We start from the raw sequence: 6,060 nt of genomic DNA, 5'->3' as shown, positions 1-6,060 counted from the left end.
TCTTGAAACATTATTGAGAGATTTGTTCTTTTTTTTTTTTTTTAATAGTTGGATATGCTGCTTTCTAAATGTTATAAATTTTATTTTCTTTTCTAGAAATAAATGCTATAAATGTATTATATTATTATATATTATTTTCCTAAAGCAATGGTCGTTATTTATTTTATAGTGATATTATTACAATAATCTCGTTCTCTGCATTTACTTGAAAAATTATCACTAAACATTAAATGTTGACAACAAAGTGTCCATCAAGATTAAGCCAAAAACAATGTGGCATTCAAAAAATAAAAGTTTGTACTATTCTTATTTATTCTAAATTTGCATGCTATCTATATTTGGGCCTTTTTTTCCTAATTTTTTATTTCAAAATAAATAGATTAAAAAATTCATGAATCATAAAAAAAACAATATTAAAAATTTGAGAATACAAATTACATGCAATTAATTTGCTACAATAAAACACCAAAATATTATGATTATTATTACTACAAGGGGTTAAATAAAATCAAATGACATTTTGAATCTAAAGTTTAATTCGGTTTATGTAATTATTTTATTATAGGTGGTATTTAATGGATTTAAGGTTTAAATTTTAATATTTGTAAAATTTTTTTATCATGAAGTTATGATTTTTTTTTATAAAAAAAAAATCAAATAACTTTTTATTTACAAATAATTCTCAACCCATCTTTTGCACTACGACTTAAAGATTATTTAGTTAGAGAGGAGGCTTCATATATTTGCTTACGTTGTTTCATTCTCTCAAAACTTATATGTTTTACTTTCATTTCAAAAATTGAATTCAAGATTTAATTGAGCTTGGATTTAGATAATAGATTGCATATAGTAATTGGAGCTTATAAATGTGAACCAAATTGCAATTTATAGAAGTGTCTGATTTGAAGTGGATAGAAAATCAAAGTTAATTTCATATATATCCTATGATGTGAGGTAAACAGTTCATTAATAACAAATAATTACCGTCAATAATGGCGTGATCCATTGATCAAGTGTTGAATTGCTTGCTGCCATCATTTTTCTGATTGTTTCATGAAAGATTCATCAAGTTGAATAAAAATATTTCTCGACCAAAATCTTATACCACAATTTTATTTTTGATGAATTCACAAAATTAATTAATATATGTGGGACAATTTTCTTGTTTGTTGAATCTGTAATAACAAAAGATAAATTATTAAATATATGTTAGAATAGTTTTTAATTTTACAAACAAGATTAATAAGGTGACGCATATTTTTTGGAGTATAAAAATTTAATTAAAAAAAGAAATGAGATATAATTATCATATTAATCTCGTTTATAAAATTAAATATTTTCTTTGATAATGTATCTAATAATTTTTCTTAACAAATTAAATTTAATAGTTTATTCAATCATAGTTGCAGTCCATTTCAATTCAAAGAGTTAGTTTCGAATTTTTTTTTTTTTTTAAATAATGATGGCAAGGCAATGACATAAAGGAGAAAATGCTATGCAAAGAGATTGTAAAATATTCAACTCTTCAATTTTATCTTGTATTGTTTTATCTAAACGTTGAATAGGAAAAAAAAAAAGGGAAAATATAATATTTCCAAGATCTAAAACAAGAAATTTGTATCTAAATGTTGATTCATGTAGTCATAGATTATATCTAATAAATTTAGAATTTAAATTCTAATACCTGCAAAAAAAATTTTATATTTGAGTTACTGTTTATTTTGTATAAAAATAAGGATTTGACCAGGTAACCCAGGTCAAAATTTATTTCATAATAATGAGCATTAATTAATACAATTAAGAAGCGTTGGGGGCGAAACAAGATTGATCTTTGCTGGGGAGGCGGCAACTATATGTTAATATTGAGCTTGGCTGCAGCCTCCTTAGCCCCGCAATCAGCATCACACTTCATCTCGCAGAAGGTGCTGCCATGGCCAGCGTCTTTGCATTCCTGCTCACAGGTATTGAAGCATGACTTGAAACGATCATCGTCCGCATCCACCGGACGCACGCACATTGTTGCTGCCACAAGAACAATGCACACCAGAATACTTCCTACAACAAACTTGTTGGCCATTGTGTTTGGTTTTATTCTTTTTTTGGGTTCTTCTTTGTCACTGCTACTTTGGTTTCTGATAAAAATGTGTTGATGGGGCAAAAGTATTTGTAGAAGCATAGAAAGCTAATTTTAGGTTGTCATCCGCAAGGTGGGGGAACTATAGTGATTAATATTAGAGGTTGTAACTAAATTTATGGTTTTATGCCTGGAATGCTGAGTTTTCCAACAAATTTGTGTAATTTGTGAGAAAAGTCATCAATGGTGGAGCAATCTTTGCGTGCTTTAGGTTGCAACAAAGTAACAAACTTGATATTTTTGGTTTAAAAGATTGGGTAATTATCTATTTTTATGCTGACGGGCCTTTAGACTTCAGCCTAGTAAGGATAGAATGGGCTATAATCTACGGAGTTAATGGGTCTGCCCAATAGTTTCAGCAGTGTTCTAGTAAGGGAAACCCAAGTTGCAGGACACAGGCACACAACTGAACCGAAAGCTCCCTCCCCAGTTTCTTTTGACCTTTTCTTGTATACCAAGTCAACTGACACTTTTACAAAACTCGGGTCGGCACTTCTAGGAGAAGAAACAGAGAGACAGATGGAGAGCATGTTTGGAATGGTGGGTGAAGGATTAGCAATCTTGGCGGCCGACACATCGGCGGTGCACAGCATTTTAGTTCCCAAATCCAACGAACGAAGACAAGATCATGGTCCTCGATTCCCACAAGCTCTTGGCTGCAGGTCTCTGTCTCTCCCTCCCTGTATATCGTTCTTTCTTTGCTTTGACTCCAATGTTAATAACTTGCATAATTTTTTTAGGGATCAGTTCATGGAATATAATACAGAAGAATGTGGCCTTGTATTAGTTCCGTAATAGAATTCCGTTGACGACTGCCGTTGCTGCCAATTTTACTCGTGGAGAGCTAGCCACTGCCTTGCGCAAGTTTCTATTCTTTTTGACCCATTTCTTTCATTCATTCTTTTTTTTTTTTTTTTTGGGTTGATGGCACGTTGATTGCATTTTGATAAGATTTTGTGGTAATTCTTAGAATCTCAGCAATTTGATCGGATTAATTTCATATTCTACTTTTTCTTTGGTTGGGTAATAATTTATAGAATCCGAGTGTTCTGGCGTGCGTCCATGGACTGTCTTTCCCTCTCACAAGTAGCTGAGGGATTATTAAGTTGTATGAAACCGGCTATGGAATTGAATATTTAGCTTTGAAGGTAAAAACTGGTGATTCTTTTGAGTATATGATTGTATAAACTGCAATTTCTGTTACCCTTTGCACAGAAAATTCTAAGTAATTATGAGGTGGATCCAATTTGGTATATAGGAAATAATGCAGTGTATCTTGCAATGGGTTAGATTGTCAGTTCCTCAATGCATTAAGTTTGTAGCTTATCTAACATAAGGGATCCTGTTGGGAACATATTCCTTGAATGGCCAAGAAGCCTACGACATTATATGCATGTGTTTGTAATTTGCTACATCAAACTTGTCATCTGGCTGGATTTTTGTGTTTTGCAGAGCCCATACTTTGTCAACATTCTTTTGGCAGGTTATGATAAGGAGATTGGACCATCTCCTGCCACTCTTAACAAGATTGGACCATAGTAGGATGACAGTGGAAGAAGCCGTTGATTTGGTAGATAAATGCATCATGGAGATTCGATCAAGGCTGGTTGTGGCTCCTCCAAAATTTGTCATCAAGATAGTTGACAAGGATGGTGCTAGAGAATATGCATGGCGTGAATCAATCAAAGATACTGGTTTGCCCACAGTCTAAGAACTTTCTGAGTTTAGTTAGATTATCCTTTCCCTTTTCGTTGTTTCTCTGAGATATACTGACACTTGAATTGTACCTTGATTAAGAATTGTCGACTTATTTACTATACTAAAGAGTAATTTGATGTTCTAAACTTTCCATGTTTTATACTTATTGTCATTTAGTTAATAGCTTTCTCCTTGTGCCACTGTTTGCTTTAGTGTTGCACATGCTTGAAGGATGGAACAGCGTTGGAAATTTTGAAATAATTTTGTGCAGTATCATGTCTCAGTTGTTTTTAAATCTTCTCTAACAAGATTGTAGAATATGTTGGTAGTTTAAAATATAGTACATCTCACGTTAAATAAAAATATTTAATTATTGATGAGTAAAATTAATTTTTGTAGTAATTTTATTTATATTTTAAATAATTATTTTTGAATAGAAACAATTATCACAAGATAAAATGATCATAATTATTTGAATATAAATAAATTATTATTCATAAAAGTCATGATTATATAGAAAGTCATAACCATTTGAATAGAAATTTATGTCTATTCATTCATAATAAATAAATCTTTCAGTATAATCATTTTCACTACTTTTGATTGGAGAGTTTGAGGTTTTATTGTATAATAAAGGCATAATTGTTTTTAAGAAAGTGTTTTTCAAGCCTCAAAAGCAAAATTTTTTTATTATTTTTCTTCTTTTATTTATTTTTTTCTAATAATTAAAAGCAATTATAAGAAATTTATATTTTGCATGAGGAAAATACAAGGTAAAGAAATTGGTATAATTTGGAGATCAATATTAAAGGAGGCTCAAGGTGTCAAAGAATTAATGTTTTCATGGACTAAAATGTTAATTTCCATAAAGATTTTCGTTAGAGTTATGTAGTTTATTTTTTGCATAATTGTTGGTAAGAAAATTGCCTAAATGAGATAAACATATTAATAATTAATTTTATTAGTGTATAAAATCAAAACACAATATGTAAAATATTTATTATATTGCATGAGTTTATGCATATACTAAAATTAGTTGCACAATTTGGTTCAATAAATTATATTATATCTATTTGAAAATTCAATACTTATAAAGATTGGGATGGGAAATAACTTGAAAACATAAAAAAAAAAGGCATGAATTGATTTACGACAAAAAAAATTATCATTTGTTATCACGTAACGAATTAAATTAGGTTCTAATAGAATGGTTGATAATTTAATTGTCATGTCTTGATTATATATAGAATAAACAAATTATCCCATGATTTTTATGAAAATAATCGACAATAGGTAAAGAAATTTATTATGAAAAATTATATGTAAGTGAAGAATATATGTAGAAAATAAGATTTGGTTACAAGTTTAGTTTTATTTTTAAATTATGGCACTAAAATTGAAATAATAAGTTGAGTCAAACTATTTGTATGATTCTATCTTTGTTGGTTATTTATAAATCAAAGGTTGATGTATATATTTTTTTAATTTATTATTGGTTCAAATTTTGATAGTATTTAATTTTCATGAAAATCATTTAAAATTAAATTGATGTATGTGAATAATTATTATTAAGATATGGTGTTTTCATGGATTAATTGGTGGATAATAAACCAAATAATTGTTATTATTATGAACATAGGTAGTGTGACATGTATTTTACCTACTGAGTGTATTACACTATAAGTGATTTTACAAAATAAAATTTTATTATGAACAATCACAAAGTGAAAATCACAAATAGTCATCAAAGAGTTAATCAATGGTTACACAAAAGCATTTTTGCTTTTCGCATATTGAATATTGATTAAAAGAAAATGCATGTCATTAAAAATATTGAAGTATTTATCGATTACTAGCATTTTGAAAGATGCTCATCAATATCTAATTAGCCTGCTTATAAATTAGAAAAGAATATGCAAATTCAATGTTCCAAAGGCACCAATACATACATATGTTTAATTTCATTTTGTGATGGCATGGAGAACATTGATACAGTTTGCCATATATTACGAAAATGAACTGAATGGGATGAAAAATTTTTTATATACATATAAGAAATATATGGACTATGGAGATAGAGTGCCATCATCCAATTAATACATTATTGATTAAAAACAATGAAGATATTTTTACTTTTTTTATATGAAAAAATAGCCTTTTATAGGCTATTAAAATGAAAAGTAAACAAGTTTCCGAGGTTTTCAATAGTTTAATGACAATGGCAAAGA

At 28.9% G+C, this 6,060-nt stretch overlaps 1 long non-coding RNA gene across 1 annotated transcript; it reads left to right on the top strand.

Annotated features, from left to right (window-relative positions):
* Window positions 1-2,513: 2,513 nt before the first annotated feature.
* On the top strand, window positions 2,514-4,102 carry LOC111283839 (uncharacterized). The gene is made up of 2 exons (XR_016339660.1): window positions 2,514-2,796; window positions 2,875-4,102. It is a non-coding gene; the product is annotated as an uncharacterized LOC111283839 (long non-coding RNA).
* Window positions 4,103-6,060: the final 1,958 nt, after the last annotated feature.

The sequence above is a fragment of the Durio zibethinus genome, chromosome 3 (assembly GCF_047325235.1).
Source record: "Durio zibethinus cultivar Kanyao isolate XHJ-2024 chromosome 3, ASM4732523v1, whole genome shotgun sequence".
NCBI classification, from domain to species: Eukaryota; Viridiplantae; Streptophyta; class Magnoliopsida; order Malvales; family Malvaceae; genus Durio; species Durio zibethinus.
This window is presented reverse-complemented; position numbering and strand designations above follow the sequence as displayed.